The sequence below is a fragment of the Palaemon carinicauda genome, chromosome 32, assembly GCF_036898095.1.
Source record: "Palaemon carinicauda isolate YSFRI2023 chromosome 32, ASM3689809v2, whole genome shotgun sequence".
In the NCBI taxonomy this organism is placed as follows: domain Eukaryota; kingdom Metazoa; phylum Arthropoda; class Malacostraca; order Decapoda; family Palaemonidae; genus Palaemon; species Palaemon carinicauda.
In genome coordinates, this window is record NC_090756.1 from 24,065,466 (window position 1) to 24,082,771 (window position 17,306).

The 17,306-nt window shown below is 36.9% G+C and overlaps 1 long non-coding RNA gene across 3 annotated transcripts in view; it reads left to right on the plus strand.

Moving 5' to 3' along the window:
- Nucleotides 1–12,359: 12,359 nt before the first annotated feature.
- Nucleotides 12,360–17,306, plus strand: part of LOC137625336 (uncharacterized) — a 37,275-nt gene continuing 32,328 nt past the window's right edge. For all 3 annotated transcript variants that reach the window (XR_011040838.1, XR_011040840.1, XR_011040839.1), the window contains exon 1: nucleotides 12,360–12,421. This is a non-coding gene — a long non-coding RNA (uncharacterized lncRNA). The remainder of the gene's footprint in view (nucleotides 12,422–17,306) is intronic.

Sequence of the window (17,306 nt, forward strand, 5' to 3'; positions counted from 1 at the left end):
GACAATGTAGGCTTCATATTCAGAGCCGAGTTTCTAGCAATGCATTGGAGCAGTTTGTTTAATTTGAAATTTAAACTAGATGTTGAGATACTTCGGGAAATCTTTGTAGGAGTACCGTACTTATTCTATTTGAGGTCCAAGGTTTTAGAGATTTTGAAAATGAGACTTTATTTGTGTGGGTGATTCATTGCCAGAGGAACTACACCAGAGGTTCTCTATTGAAGTTTTGTTTCCCTTCAAAGTAACACATCTGTGAACAGTTGTTTGTTGTTTACTAAACTTAGGATAGGTTTATTGTAGTTTATTGTATCATTATTATGCATTTGTTATCTGGATGGAATATAAATTAAATACTGTAGTCAACTTTGATATATTATTACAAATTTATAACTTCTGTTTGTTTGATTGATTTGAATGAAATTTGATGAAATTTGGGATACAGATACTGTATTCTTTTGGGGGTTTCATGCATTGCTAGTTTCCAAGATTTCAGTATCCAGCCATTCCATTCAGCTACATTGCGCTTACATTCATTTCAGGAAAGCAGGTTTAGTTAAACTCGCTTCTTTATCAACAAGTCCTCTTATGGTCGAACCCCCGAGGCATCGTAACAGCTTGGAAAATGATCATGGATCATTTGATACAGTAAAAGATTTGAATAAATTTTTTGTTTATAAATTAATGCTGGATGTTGCTACTCTGTAAGGTTAGTAGGCCATTTTCATTTATCTAAGGTTGCATTATCTCTTGTGGAAAATGACATGACAACAACCAAATTCTTTTTATTGGTACCATATTCAATATTTTGAAGATTGTAAAAGAAAAGTCAGGGAACGAGAGTAGGAGAGAAGGGAAGGACAAGTGGGAGAAGGTTAACCATCGTCATTTATATGCAGATTGATAGACTTGTTTTTTTTAGTTTGATACAGAGTGATTGATAATGTCATTATTGAAGAGGAGAAAGGATTCAGTTTCCATGAAGGGGTGACAGAGAGTCGCCTGTAGAAGTGTGTAAAAGCACTGTCGGGTAGGGAGAAGGTGACCAAAGGCTGAAGAGAGATCAACGATACTGATTTGACATAGTGTCTGGTCTAATCTTGCCCGTAAGAAAGAATGGAAGGATTCAAATGTTTGATTACATGATCAGTTAAAGTCACTTAAATGAGAGAGATTTATTGTTAATTTATTCATCAAATAATGTAATTGGATTGAGATAAGATAGAATAAAATGATGTTGGCAGTAACTCCCTTTCATCGAGTTGAGCTGCGGTTAATTTTTGTCTCTAATCCGCCGGATATGAAAGCAGGATTTTCAGTAAAATTGTTGTCAAGAGAGCACTGTAAATGAGTTTGAGGATATTGTTGATAAAAAGAATCGGTATAATGTGAACTATGGAACCAAGTGAGATTGTTATAAAAATAGAAGGAAGTTATACAAGGTATGATCTTTTCTCAATTTTACTTTACATTTAAATGCAGTCTTTTTTTTCCCCCACCTTTAGTTCTGTTGGTAAATAATGTTGTTTGACGGGATGGATCTATGACAGCATTGTGTTCTTAGGATATATGTCATGTGGGTTAAGCTTCAAAGTACTCTAGACTCTAGAGGACTGGAAATGTATGCATTACATAATTCCATTTGATATTCCAGTCAATTGAGCCTTTTCAAGATGAAAGTTACGTCAGCATAAATTAGGAAACCCGGTGCTGAACGGGACTATTGATAAGTCATGTTACATAACTGTTTAAACTTGAGCATTTGCTATTCTCTGTTGTTGCCTGAACGGTGATGTGGTAGTTATGTGTAGCCACATATTAAACTTGAATATATTTTGCATTGAATGTCTTTAGTATGAATAAACACTCAACTCTTCTGTGAGCTCTTTAAAAGTGGTAGGTAGGAATATGTAAATAAATATATTTGTTTAAAAATTTTATATTAAGCAGTATGTAATTGTTGTTGCTTTTAAATTTTGAACTACTACAGTAAACATGATCTCTTTGTGGAGCCTTTGGTTTTTATGGTGTGGAGAAACAGGCCTTCCACCTTGAAAGGCAGTAGTAGTCCTCATGAACTTTTCATAATTGTAGCAAAATGTTGCTTGTTATGTAATGTTTGAGAGTGATTCCGGAAAGGAAATGGCGCATGAAAGGGGTAAATTCTAGTGGACTTGTTACACATTTTGTCCGCTGTTTGCGGGATTCTTTTGTGCGACATCGTCGCGCCTGAGAGGATTCGCCTTGTTTTGTTTCTGAAAGAACTGTTTTTGTAGAAGTCTTTGTACTGTATTTTCTTTCAGAACTTTAGTTAGCGTTTGGTGTAAGACAAGCCTTTTTTCTTGTGGTTTATTTTGTAGTGTAGAGCAATATGCTTCCATTTACATCAAAAGAGGTATCGTAATTGTTATTGATTGCTTTGTTGGTCGGCAGTGATATCTGTAGTTCCTAAAAGGGAAGAAGAAGATTGGTATTTATGAGGAAGTGATCTACTTCACTCTTAGTGTTGACTTTTTAAAATCTCTCTTTGCATCTTAATCTGTTCATTCATGAACTTGTAAGGGTTCTGAGAACTGCTATAATCATATTGTGTGCTGTAAATGATTATTATTAGATGGTATGTACATTTTCTCTTCTTGAGCAGAAGTAAAACTTTTCCACATGTCCTGGAAAATCTGGTTTGTGATGCAATTTGTCCAAATAATTGTCAAGTCTCAGAAGTGGAAGAAAGTCGCAATAAGTTGTCGGATTAATATGAATTTATATTTATCGATTCCTTTTTCAAGTAAGACGTGTGGAGGGAGCAAACATCATCCACCAGGGGAGATGACAGAAATTGCTTTACCTGCTTGCGATGTTATGTTGCCTGCTCTCGTTTTTTAACTTTGTGCAGTTCAGGAGTTCAGGACCAAACGTGAACTATTAAACTGAAATATTTGCATTAGTTTGAAGTGTTGTGGGTCTGGTAGTAGTAAGGATTCAATAAGCCTTCTTCTTTTCCAGAGAGAACTGTTGGTTCCGTGTTTGGCACGGCATATCTTTCTGAGCGACAACCACTTGCAGCCTAGGCAATAAATAGTATACCGTAAATCCAAGCAAGCTGGGATCTTTGTGCATTACCTGTTTAATCCATATTTGTATTATACAATAAAGTAGTTGAAAATTAATTGTTTTACAGAAATTTCTCGTGATTTTGTTTATTTTGGGCTTGAGGCATGTCGTCCCAATGGAATTCCTCAATGGCAGCTTTTACTTGGGATATTTCAGTATCCCAAGTAGAAGTAGCCATCGAGGAACTTCCATCAGGACGATATGGCTGTCTCACCCAAAAATAGATTTTTCCAATGTCAAAATCTGTAATATATCACTTACAAGATCATAAATGAGCTTTGATGTTGTAAAAGAGGTTTTTCTCTTCATTGCTTCGAATAGCTTCGTTGTATTATGATAAATGTGTATATATATGCTGTATATTTATATGTATACACGCAGTATACCTAACTAGAATATACATTCTCCTATGGGAAACAATAATGCCTGATTGTATTGATGCAAATAATGGAAATGTAGTCCGAGGTGCAAAGGAAAATAGGAAAAATGGAGGGATCTCTTGACCCGTTAGCATTCAAATATGAAATCCACGATTAATGAAATTCTCCTCAAGGCATTGTTGTTTTTGGAATTCCTCCAGGTATGCATATCCAGTGTCCTACACCTTTGCTGGTTCATTGGTGACTAAAGAATTATATTTTCAGACTTTAATAGAGTTGAAATGTCAGTTTGGAAAGAGTTTTTAAAAATATCGTCACCCGTAGATTTAAGGTTTAATGGCAAGACAGAAACCATGCAGAAAAGGCTAAGCGAGGCCTCGGAGAATTAATTTGGGGCTGTTGCTGCCTGCTGCGTTGGAGATTTAAGCGTACGTTCGTAACTTTTTCAGCGAAACTTCCCTACTGTTGATGTTCTTATCTTTTTCGAGAGTGTTTTTAAACTACAAATATGGTAAGATCATCCAAATGTTTGTGTAAACTAGCATAGAATTTGCTAAATATTTGAAGGTTGTACAGTACTGTACATGTGTTACAATTGTGTGTGTTTGCTGTGATCATTATTTTGTCAATTCAAGTATTGGCCAAAAAGTTAATTTATAGGTATTTTATCATCATGAATCTCTTACACCTGCTACAGTTTGGGTCTTCTCTTGTATGGTCCTGTGTATATATCATTTACTTGTGGACTATAATTTTGCATACCATTTTACCTTGAATTTTACCAGGAGGATAAGGTACTTACACACACAAATGTTTACATGGTGTTAGTATGCACATTGTAATTAGGTATTTTTGTCCATGATTAATCACAAATCCAATCATTTGAACTTATTAATATTTGACAGTATACAGAATATTTGTGTACTTCCTGCAAATTCTATTTATCTTTCTATCTGTACTATGTATCTATTTTCTTGGTCTTTATTGTTAAAATCTCTAAAAATATATATATATATATATATTTTCTTATAAGTATCTCCAATGGCAGCCATTTGTGTTCCAAGGTAAACGCGCTTTTAGCTCTTACCGACGGGTAAGTGGCGCCCAGGCGCATTTCCTTGGTCAGGTCCATTGTAAGCTTTGTTCCAGTGAACAGGAAATCCAATCAAACCGTTCTGTTGACTGGAAGGTCATATCCGCCGGAGATCCGAGGAACTGGTCGAGCAGAGCCGAGTTTAGAAGACTGTACCTGGTTTAGTTAATAAAAGAAAAAGATATATAGGGATAAGATCGTACTACGGATTTGTCGGAGCCCTATGCATCTCTTTTACAGATATATTCAGTCGTTTTATAAATTGATATGGATATTCTTTAAACATAGGATTACTGCGTCATGAGCCAGGTCACATCTGTCTATTGGGTAACTTACAGATGCATACGCTTATAGTCTGTACTCAAACGAATTACAGCACACATGGAAGTCATGCAGAGTTGGCCTTATTTAATACTTATTTCCTTGCAAACCTGTTCAGGAAAGTATTTCTATTCTGTGTTCCAGATTTCAAAGGAATTAGAGCTCGGAGATTTTAACTCACACAGATACTTCATTGGCTTAAATATTATAATCAAGTTCTACATTAAGGATACAGTAGTTAAGTTTTGTAGAATTCCACACTAATCACAAAGAATCAACCAGTGTTCTATCTCATGTATATTATATTTTCTTTTATCTGATGGAAATTGTAAATTGGTTTACTGTTCCGTTTGCCAGAATATGTTTATGATAAATTAAGAACGTCTGCTAAATTACTTGAAATGTATTTCAGTCAGAACATCCAAACATTGGAAATTTAGTTTCATAAATTCCTGGGTTATTTCCTCAATTATATTTTGGTATTGATGGTGGTAACTGGTAAAACTTAGGCCTCTCATGTAGAGCTAAGAATTTGGGGTCAGTTGTTTACCTAAGATATTAAAAAAAATCAATGCATACAAGTGGGTGTCTCTGAATTCTCTTTGATCTGCAACACCGAATAAGAGTCAATATCATACCTTGGTTGTGAAAGGGGTTTCCAAGCAGACAAATTATATGCCGAGAGCCAAGTCTATTTTTATTGTATCCGGAAAGCAAAGCACCGATTCCCTTCAATTATATTACCTCTTTAGTTCTTCAAGAATTGTTTTGATACTGTGATCGGGCTAGGGGAGTCGTAATCCACTCACACTAAATGTATGTAATACTGTGATCATTACTGAAGTCAGACTTATTTTTATAGTCTCCTGTAAATGGATTATTCACGGTTTGCCTTATATTTTCCTCCATGGTAATAATTACTTCAGCATCGGGTGTTAACATTTCATTCTTCGGATCATTTTTTAGATCATTTTTAGATAATCTATCGCATCATTCGACAAAATAAGTTAGTAAAAAGACAACTAAAGACATCTTAATTGGTACAAAAGTGCTAACATTGGAGTGAGGGAAGGGATATATATCTTAAACATTTTCTTGAGTGGTACAACCCCTCTGCACTGAAGCCTTTGTGGTAAGGTCCCCCTTTCTGTTTTGCAAAGTATGTAGTGCCAAATACACGTTAGTTGCCGATGTTTTGATTGTTGGGAATTTTCAGAGAAAAGTGTTATTTTCTTCATAGTGGTTTTTTTTTATGAATATGACTTAGAGGTTACAAGATGAATGTTTTCTATGATACTGCATCTGCCTTCTCTTTCTACTGACAGAATAAAATGGTTGTAATTTTCATGTGTAGGTGTAAAATAATTCTGTCATCGTCAAGATTTTAGTTCATTGTTCAGTACTTGTACAGTTTAATTTTTTTGAAATTGTGATTTACAGAGACAACCTTGTTTATCCCCTTGGTTTGTTAGTTGAATGTGGTCTTTTAAGAGCAAAAATTGCTGTCTGGTAATAAATATTTTTGATGTGTTATAATGGTAACGTTCACTCTAATATGAATCATTTTTATCATGTCAAGCAATTGGTATTCATAACTGAAATGCTTTCGAATAATATACAGTATACTGTGCTCACTTTAGATGATTTGAAGATCTTTACATTAATTTTCATAAATAATTTAACAAATAGTTTATCGAAGCAGAAGTATCAGTTAAACTGCAAAATATTGCAAAGAAATACTTTGGTAATCTTTTCTTTTTAGAGTATTTCTACATTTGCTACGAAAATCACCAAATCAAACACTACTTCTGAGATGCAGTGTCCCTTCTGAGATGCAGTGTCCCTTTTGAGATGCAGTGTCTCTTTTGAGATGCAGTGTCCCTTTTGAGATGCAGTGTCTCTTTTGAGATGCAGTGTCTCTTTTGAGATGCAGTGTCCCTTTTGAGATGCAGTGTCCCTTTTGAGATGCAGTGTCCGTTTTGAGATGCAGTGTCCGTTTTGAGATGCAGTGTCTCTTTTGAGATGCAGTGTCTCTTTTGAGATGCAGTGTCCCTTTTGAGGTGCAGTGTCCCTGTCGTAATACCATAGATCGTAGCCTCATCCCAGTAGCTCCTTACCACACAGGCTTCATTTAAAAAAAAAGATAATATATAATGTATATATACTGTTGACTATTGTTAAGTGGCATAGAGGCAGTACTGCACAAGCATGCACTGTGTAAGAGAATTAATGTCAGCAAAGATATCTCCCAAAATTTTTTGCTAAAGCTAGAGAAAATAAAAAGTGTGCAATTTTTGAAGATTAATTTCTCAACAATATTCAGGAAATAAACTTATGTGCTTGTGTATCAACAATCTGTATGAAATCATGTGAATGCATTCCAGTAAAGGAAGTAATGTAAATCAGTTTTATTTGACCCTTTCCTATGGATAAGATCGATACATACTTGCTTCGGAAGTGAGCTTCAGAATGTAGGTTCAAGTGGTTCAATTGGTAGAACTTCAAAAGTTCAAACTAGTTGCAAATGCATTTCTGTTGAAGAAATTTACAAAAGTCTTGTTTCATAGTTTATATGTCCCTGGTCTATTTTAATGTGACTGATTTTAATATGGGTTTTATATTTTTATTTCCTTTATGTAGTATATGTTATTTCTTATTCAATGCACTGAGCTGCTCTCCCTGTTGGAGCAATGGCTGTTGTAGTGCACTGCTTTTCTAACTAGGGTTGTAGCTTGGCTAGTAACAATAATAAGGTCCAAGCTGAATTGCATTATATATTTCCATCAAATTCATTCTTTTTGCTTCCTTTATTCTTAGCTAGTCCAACTACAGTACTTTATTTTTACTTTGCTCTAATTGTAAATCATTTGTTAAGAGTCCCTCAAGAGTAGAATTGTAACTTATAAAACTGATTAATTCAAGTGATGATTCTAACGATAGTAGCGAGTTACATTTTGTTTAAACCTTCATGTGATAAGATAACCCATCATTCCCGTGACTTGTTACATTCTTGATCATCAGCTGTAAGTATATATTAGCTCTTTTAGTTTTGCATAATCTTTTATGTTTTCTTGCATTTATTAGGTGTGTGTGTCAAGATTTGGAGACAAACTGTTTACTTGTGTATTTTTTATTGTAGAGTAATTTTTACGTGGCTCAAAGTGGTTGACAAACCCTAGTCAAGGAGACTTGCAGTGCGAACGATTTGGTTTGGTAACAACAAAATGTTAGAACAAAGTAATATGGATGCAAAACGCAAGTGACCCTGCAGCCACTTTGGCTTAGGAGGAAAAGCCTTTAGAAGCCTCTACTGGATGACGGTCTTACGTTGCAGCATATCTGACCATCAATTAATTCAATGTGTTTGGAAAGTATTAAGAAGCATTCAAAGCCCAAACTTCAAGATATGTAAAACAGATCTTTTATACAGCACCCTTAAGCTAGAAACTGACTGTATGTAAATGATAAATATAGGGTTGATAGTGACAAACATTGATGATGAAGGGTATCGAAGTTGGTGGCAAGACTTTTAAGAGTTGTGATATGTCACAGCTGTGAATTTTTTATGCAGATTCCTGCTTTATGTGAAGGAGGATGCAGAAGGGTACAAAAGGATCACCGGGCACACAGGATTTTTGTTCCCTTTCTATTAGCCCATCTTAGTTTTACAAGTCATGGGTTAGATTTCGTGATATTACGTTTAGCATCACAACTCTCGAAACTGAATGGAGGAAAGGTGAATTGTCAGCCAGTGTACAAGCATCTAGTTTTAGGGATAGAAAGCCCTAATAAGGAGATTCAATCTAAGGCATTCACCTCTCCATCCATACTCGAGAATTCCACTAAGGTATGACAACGTAGAATGAAATGAAATGAGGATTTTAATGAAAAGGACTTCACTTTCATCCTTTTAATTATTTATAGCAAATATTATTTTGCTGGTGCTATTTTCTTAATGTGTTCCAGTTATACCTCCTCCCGTTAATCCTTCATAGTTCTCGTCTGGGTTTTTATATATATTTCTTTTAACCACAGCACATAAGTGTGGTTTTCCCTCTCTTCCTTTCTTCCCAATATTTTTTTCTAGATATCCCTCCCATTTGTCTCCTTGTTTCTTTCTAGGGTTTGCTACATTTCCTGTAGGAGAAACTATATAGTCAACATTTGGCCGGGCTTCAAGAATATGGAATGGTGCTGGTTCCAGAATTAAATACAAAGTTAGGTACAGTACTGACGGAAGGCAGTTCAGAGGAAATTATTTTAGAGTGGGGTTCCAAAAGAGGAATATTCAGATGCATACTTTGGAGAAATGAAGAGACAGTGAAAGATGAAAATGGAATGTTGCTGAAAGAAGATAAGGCAAGGAAAAGGTAGGCTGAATATTTTGAAAGGTTGCTGAAAGTTGAGGATAATAGAGAGGCAGATATAATTGCTGTTGAAGGTGTTGAGGTGCCAGTGATGGGAGATGAGAATGAGAGAGAGAGAGAAAGAGAGAGAGAGAGAGATCAGAAGAGCGGAATTGAAGAAAGCACTAGATGAAACGAGAGTAGGAAAAGCACCTGGTATGGATGGTGTGAGGGCTGATAATTATAGGAAGGGGTTGTAACTACTTGAATGGTTGGTGAGATTGTTTAATATCTTTTATGTTGTCAATGGTACCAGCGAACTTGGTGTGTTCCTGTATTGTTCTGCTATACAAAGGTAAGGGAGATGTGTAAGAGTTTTGTAACTCTAGGGGTATTAGTTTGTTGAGTGTGGATGGAAAAGTTTCTGGTAGTGTGTTAATTAATAGCATTAAGGACAAAACAGAGTATGCAATCTTAGAAGTGCAGGGTGGTTTTAGAAGAGGTAAGGGATATATGGATCAGATTTTTACAGTTATTCAGATATGTGAGAAGTATTTAGCAAAAGGTAAGGAGATGTATGTTGCATTTAAGGATCTGGAGAAAGCTTATGATAGAGTTGATAGGGAACTGATGTGGAATGTGATGAGGTTATATGGAATTGGTGGAAAGTTGTTGCAAACACTGAAGAGTTTATACATAGTGTGACGGCGCCGAGTAAGGCTGTGAACTCAAAGGCAGGTTGGAAACGACTGAGTTCACAGCCTTACTCGGCGCCGTCACAATGGTGACCCCGGAGTGACACGAACACCCAGCCATCTGACTCCAGATCAGAAGGCTGGGTGTTCATGTCACTCCGGGGTCACCATTGTGACGGCGCCGAGTAAGGCTGTGAACTCAGTCATTTCCAACCAGCCTTTGAGGTCACAGCCTTACTCGGCGCTGTCACATTACGGCGCCGAGTAAGGCTGTGAACTCAGTCGTTTCCAACCTGCCTTTGAGTTCACAGCCTTACTCGGCGCCGTCACAATAGGCAGTAAAGCGTGTGTTAGTATTGGAAATGAAGTGAGTGACTGGTTTCTAGTGAGAGTGGGGCTGAGGCAGGGATGTGTGATGTCACCATGGTTGTTCAATTTGTTTGTTAATGGAGTGGTAAGAGAGGTGAATGCTCGAGTGCTTGGTCGAGGATTGAAACTGTATTGGTTGCATTTTAGTCTTTGTCTTCACCTTCAATCCCACTACCTCTCTTCAGTATGACTGCATAGACTCATACATCTTAGTGGATTATATATACTCCCCAGCACTTGGCTTACTGTACTAAGCTCCTTCAGTTAAAACATTTCAAGGAACTAAAGTTATTGACCTAAATTTCGTGTGAAGTAGCCAAGTAATGGACAGCTCTTCTAGGAGTAGGACACTCCAAAATCAAACCATTGTTCTCTAGTCTAGGGTAGTGCCATAGCCTCTGTACCATGGCCTTACTCTGTCTTGGGTTAGAGATCTCTTGCTTAAGGGTACACTTGGGCACACTATTCTATCTTGTTTCTCTTCATCTTGTTATATGTTTTTATCTGGTTATTTTGAGGTTTTTATGGTTTATATTTGAAAGGTTTATTTCAATATTATTGTTCTTAAACTCCTCTTGAAGGTTTAAAGGCTGCTCGTGAGTTGCAGAGGCAAGGGAAAGTGACAATGAACTAGCAAGCAGGACAATGTCCTAAACTCTGATAGGATCAGCGCCCAAGCCCCCTCTCCATCCAAGCTAGTACCAAGGAAGGCCTGGCAATGGCTGCTGATGACTCCGCAGATAGACCCTTAGGCTCCCCCAAACCCCAACATCCTTAGCTCACAAGGATGGTGAGGTTGCAGCGACCAAAGAAACTAACGAGTTTGAGCGGGACTCTAACCCCAGTCTGGTGATCACCAATCGGGGACGTTACCACATCAGCGACCACAACCCTTGTATTATATTTCCTCATTTCCTTCCGTCACTGGGCTATTTTCCCTTCTGGAGCCATTGGGCTTATAGTATCCTGCTTTTCCAATTAGGGTTCTGGCTTATCAAGTAATAATAATAATAATATTAATAATAATAGAATTGAAATATGGAGGTAGTCTACAAAGAGGAAACATTATATTAGAAATAGTTTTTTTCTTTTCATGTTGAAAGGGAGAGGAAAACATGAATAGGCATTGAACAATAGATGGGGTGAAAATGTGATTTTAATGTGTGGGCTTTGATAAGATTGTAAGGGCAGGGGTTAACTACTGCAATGTAATTGTTCAGTGGCTACTTTCCTCTTGGTAAGGGTAGAAGAGACTCTTTAGCTATGGCAAGCACCTCTTCTAGGAGAAGGACATTATAAAACAAACCATTGTTCTCTAGTCTTGGGTAGTGCCATAGCCTCTGTAACATGGTCTTCCACTGTCTTGGGTTAGAGTTCTCTTGCTTGAGGGTACACGCGGGCACAATGTTTTATCTAGTTTCTCTTCCTCTTGATTTGTTAAAGTTTTTATAGTTTATATAAGGAATATTTATTTTAATGTTTCTATTCTCAAAATATTTAATTTTTCCTTGTTTCCTTTCCTCACTGGGCTATTTTCCCTGTTGGGGCCCCTGGGCTTATAGCATCTTGCTTTTCCAACTAGGGTTGTAGCTTAGCATTTAATAATAATAATAATAATAATAATAATAATAATAATAATAATAATAATAATAATAATAAAATGCACTATATATATGTATGTGTGTGTGTGTGTGAGATGATCATCTGATGTTTCAAGTTTTCTGCAGTTAAAACAAGAATAATTGTTTAACTATTTGTCTTGGCTTTCTTTAGAAGCCATCATGTTTTAAGGATAATACACACATACCAAGATATATATATATATATATATATATATATATATATATATATATATATATATATATATATATATATATATATATATATATATAAATATAAAGTAAAATAGATTAAAATTATCACAATTAAAGACAAAAAATGTAAAAAAAAAAAAAAAATATCACGTCAGTTGCCGGTTAGCCAATTTTGCCATTTCACGATCCTTGAAGTTCATACACTTCTTTACACTGGTATTATGGTATAGGCCTACATTCGGAATTTCGGAAAAAGCTCAATGGACAATTTTTGGATTCAACACTTGAGCTATAGGTGAGAACATTTATTATCAGTGACTTGTATTATTGTAGTAAATACTAAAGAAGCATTTCTGTTTGTGTGATATCTTGAGTTTGTAAACTGTAATAGGTAAGTTTTAATTATCATTAAACGCTGTATTTCGCTGCATTAATTAAAATTTCATATAATTTCTTTTACTGCAGGAAAACTGTATTTAGACCCACTATAGTACTGTGTTATGTCTCGTCCTAGCCTTGGTAACAATATTGGGTAAATCTATGATACTTTGATATCTAGTCGGTTTTTACTGTAGTTACGGACAGGGTAAACTTTAATCCTTTAATAACTAATGTATCTGTATATTATATAACTATTACTAGAAAAACGGGAATATCCTCTTAGGAAATGTACGAGTGCTGATTAGTTTGGCATTTTTGGTTACATGTTTAGTAGGGTTAGGGCGTAATAACTTGCGTATATTTTCCCAATTTGTGTTTATTTTCCATGTTTGACCGTCATTATTGCTGCAAATCATTCGTTTTTTTGTAGGAAAAACTCATTTTAATAGGAAAGTTTTCTCTGTCCGTAACTGTAAGAAAACCTTATTAATTTCCCTTTCACCGATAATTGTAAACATCTCAACCTAACTTCTTAAATGGTGTTTACTTAGTTAAGCTTCTGCCTTACCTTAGCTGACCTAAGACGATGACTCATCCTTGCAGAGGTGGTAATTTTTTATTGTATTACAGGGTGAGATTTTGAACAGAAAATATGTTTTCCTATCGTAAATAACGTGATTTAACCGAATTTGCTGTTCATTTCAATCGGAAACAAACAGATCAACCAGTTCGGCTAACTTTAAGTTGCACGGTGTCACTTCTCTTACGAATGTACTGCGAACGATAACATTAGCAACGTTACCAATAATACACAGTGTTACCAACGTTGACGTATGGTACACAGAGTTACCAACGGCACGCTGACATTACTAACGATAGCAATGATAGATATTTCCATACGTATTTTAAATAATTTCTCCATATAAGTTTTACCCAATATATAAAAAGTACAAAAAGGGCACAGAACCTAACAAACCCACCTAACCTAGCCTAGTAGTATGACAGGTCACAAAATAACATTTGATCTACATTGGACGTTGGCAGCACTGGTTACTGTATTTTTTCATGACATAATCTTTGCAACGGTGCCTCCAATGTTTATTCAGCTATACTGTTTTGTATTTTCCTCCGGTTATTATAATTTCAAGAAGGTAATGAATAGAGAAGAAAAGGCTTGTTTTACGTTTATATATCGATTCCCCAGTATGTTTTCCCCACCCAAAACCCCGATTTCCCTCTGGGGGTCGCCCATTATCGGAGGATATAGATGTATATATATTTCTGAAACTATTCATTTGCGACGGGAACGAGTGTCATTTTCGAAGAGAGCGTAATTTTTTATATAAGAAAAAGTAGTTGTTTTCCTAGGTTACATCGCCCTGTAATACACTACAATGAAACCTTACTGGTTACGTTTTCCGTGTTTAGTGAAACTAGATTGGTCATTCGTTGTAGGTAAAACCTCGGATGTAATTCTTCTCGTACCTATACAAGCCTTTTGTCCATTAAAATAGCAAATGTCTTTAGAAGAGCTGGAAGATTCGTTGCTTTGGGGGCTATGATTGATGGTGTAAGAGCCCTCGCCTGGAAATAAAGACCTGGAAATTTGGGTGTGTGTGCGTGCATTCATGTGTGTGCATGTGTGCACGCCTGTATATTCGTTGCAATTATGGGAGTTAACGACAGATTGTGAGCACGTACAAATAGCTTGACAAAGACTGCTTTTTTTCTTTAGCCGTAATGAGTATGGACTTAATGTTGTGTCCTGTTTAATTTTCTCATAGTTTTTAGTTGCTCTTATGTGTATAAAAACCTTTGGTCCTTTAAAATGGGTAATTTATTTTTTAGTTGAGCTGGAACCGCCGTTGAAATTGTTATAAAAGTAATTAACAACGGATGGCGAGCGCGGGTGAGTAGACCCACCCACTCGTCTGTTAGATGTTCTTCACTTTTGTCTTTGGCCCGAAAAAGTATGGCCGTACTATTGCGACCTATCGAAAGTCTTTGATTTTCTTTAAATGCTGGCTGGTGTTGCAGTTGCAGTATGTTTTTCATATTTGGCATAGAAAGGGTGGATTATGCCACTTTTTTTTTTTTTTTTTTTTTTTTTTTTTTTTTTTTTTTTTTTTTTTTTTTTTTTTGAGTAAACGGGTTGCCGATTTACACACTGCATTTCCTGTAGGTGGTATGATTTTATTTTTTTACAATCATTCCTATTTGTTGAGTCCAGCTCATAGCCTCCTGTGCGGTGACAGGTGTATGCCTTGGAAGGAAAGACAAGAGCTAAGCCTTCTCTGGTGTCGGTTTTGGCAATGCCCATAAAGATACCAAGAATGTCTGCTACCGCTACTTTTGTGCCTACTGTACACCTCTGGATCAATCCCCGAGGAGTATGCGGTAGTAGCGAGGTCTTGGATTTACATCACTGGGTTTATCAGGCTCTGGTGGCTTGTGGAGTACCCCCAGTGATCGTCGGACCCCAAACGGAGATTGGAAGCTCTCTTCCTGTTGTTGTGCAGTCTGCCGATGAAAACTTTGACCTAAGGATGGTTGGACCTCCTTAGGTCAGTGATGGAAGGCATTGGTGATGTGACTTCCTTGCCAATGATGACTCCCCTGTTGGTCCCCAAGCCCAAAAGAACTGGTTGTGCCCACTCTTATGTAATTGTACCTGTGCCTGTGAAAAAAGAAACCTTCAGCACAGACTGGAGCCATTTTCAAAGGTGTGTGTAAGTTGGCATTGGTGCAAAATTTATCGGTGTGCATTCGTCCAGTACCTGGTGTTACTCTGACCCCTGTGCCCATCACTCCGACACCTGTGCCAGTCGTTCCGGGCCTGTAGCCCCAACCCGCTCTTATATATGAAAAATCTAAGTTAATGTTATTACTGTTTTTAAAATATTTTATTTTGATTATTTATTACGCCTCGTAGCTTTTCTATTTACTTGTTTCCTTTCCTCACTGGGACATTTTCCCTTATTGGAGCCTTTGGGCTTATAGCATCTTGCTTTTCAAACTATGGTTGTAGCTTAGCTAGTAATAATAATAATAATAATAATAATAATAATAATAATAATAATAATAATAATAATAATAATAATAATAATAATAATAATACTTCTTACGCACAGGTTCTATTTCAGATGTGTCTCACATATTCTGTGTTATATTTGTTTTATTATATATGCATTAAATACACAACTTAACTATAACTTGCATTTCGTAAATGTGTGTACAGTAGTCTTAAAAGTGACCTCTGTTTATAAAATAATTAAATAAGGAACAAGCTATATAAGTATAGATAAGAATATAGGTAGTATTATAATGATCAGTAGGCCTATGATTTAATACAAATATATTGAAAATAACTTTGAAAATAGACAAATTATTAGATATCTGTTATGGTAAAATTTGAACCCTTTGAAATACCAAAACCCGTGGAGTTTTTTTAGTTGGGCACATTAGCAATAGGTGACGCTGATCAGGGACTTGGAGCACACAGGTTTTTTTAAAGTTAGGCTTTCCAGTCATCCCTTTATGGTCTTTGCTGTTACAGCAAACAGTGTGGTTTCTACCCTATGGGGAGGTGTCGTTGTCGATGATGGTTCAGTCTTCGACTCTCCGTTCAACCTATTGTGTGGGGATTACACAGGCTCATGTTGTCCTTGGCGGCTTCCAGGCCAAATGGTACAGGTATTCCATTCTACCCTGTTGAGATCCCAAGGCAACTCCTTAAAAAATATCATAGAAGGTATTTTTCTCTGATAGTATCTCTAGAGCAGATCGCAGATTTCTAATTTTTCTTTTTCTAAGAGAAGTTCCTCTCAGTCGATGCTGTTGGGCCACCAGTCGGCTTTGAGCTTGGTCTTTCGACAGATGGGAATAGACCTCTCCTCCTTGTAGGAGTTGTCTGGTTGTGAGGAGCTTTGAAAAGTCTTGATGATCCCAGGACCTTAGGACCCGGAGGGTGATGTATCCCTCGTTCTGAAGGCATTCACTAGTGTCCGTTTGAGCCTTTACGAAGGTCATCAGTCAAGGTTTAGACTCTCGAGACTCGCTCTGCTCCCTAAGTATCCGTGAAGAGTTGCACACTGTCTCTGCCTTAGTTTCCAACTCTGAGGGGTGGAAGGAGCTCCCCTAGTTTTTAGTGCCACGTTACGTGTCCAAAACTCTAAACCTGCCAGGGTATGACCCCAGGCATGAATCCTTCTTTATCTCCTCGATATGTGATGTGCCAGGTGGCACAGAGAGGAGATTCTTTTATATCCCATGAGATCTCGCATTGCTGCCTGAAAACCCAACACCTCAGACCTTAGTGTCTGTGACTTCCTTAGCACTGGCAGAACCAAGAAAGAGATGTCTGGGCACACATTCTTATTCTAACTTTGTGAGATAGTTCGTACTGCATATGCCTCGACTGCCAAGAGGGTTGAGGTACTAGCTAGGACCAGAACTTGCAAAGTCATGGTTTTGGTCCCACCCTTCCCTTCAAGAGGAATTTTGCAGTCTGCCAGGTGTTGAAGATTGAAGGTTATATGCACCAGACCACCTTCATGGCCTTATCGAGTACCCACAAGTACCTTGATGTCTTTACACTTGTTCTTGTGATGGCTGCTCAAGTAGTTTAGTAGCAAACCCAGCTTCCAAACAGGATGGTAAAATAGAATTAAGATAGAATGACTGGCTCTTTTCCTTCATCTCTTTCTCCACCTCTTTTGAGGACAGAACGGTCGAAGCATTACTCGCTGGCTGTAACTTGATGCTTGTAAACTATACTTTCGAACTCTGTTCTTCAGAAC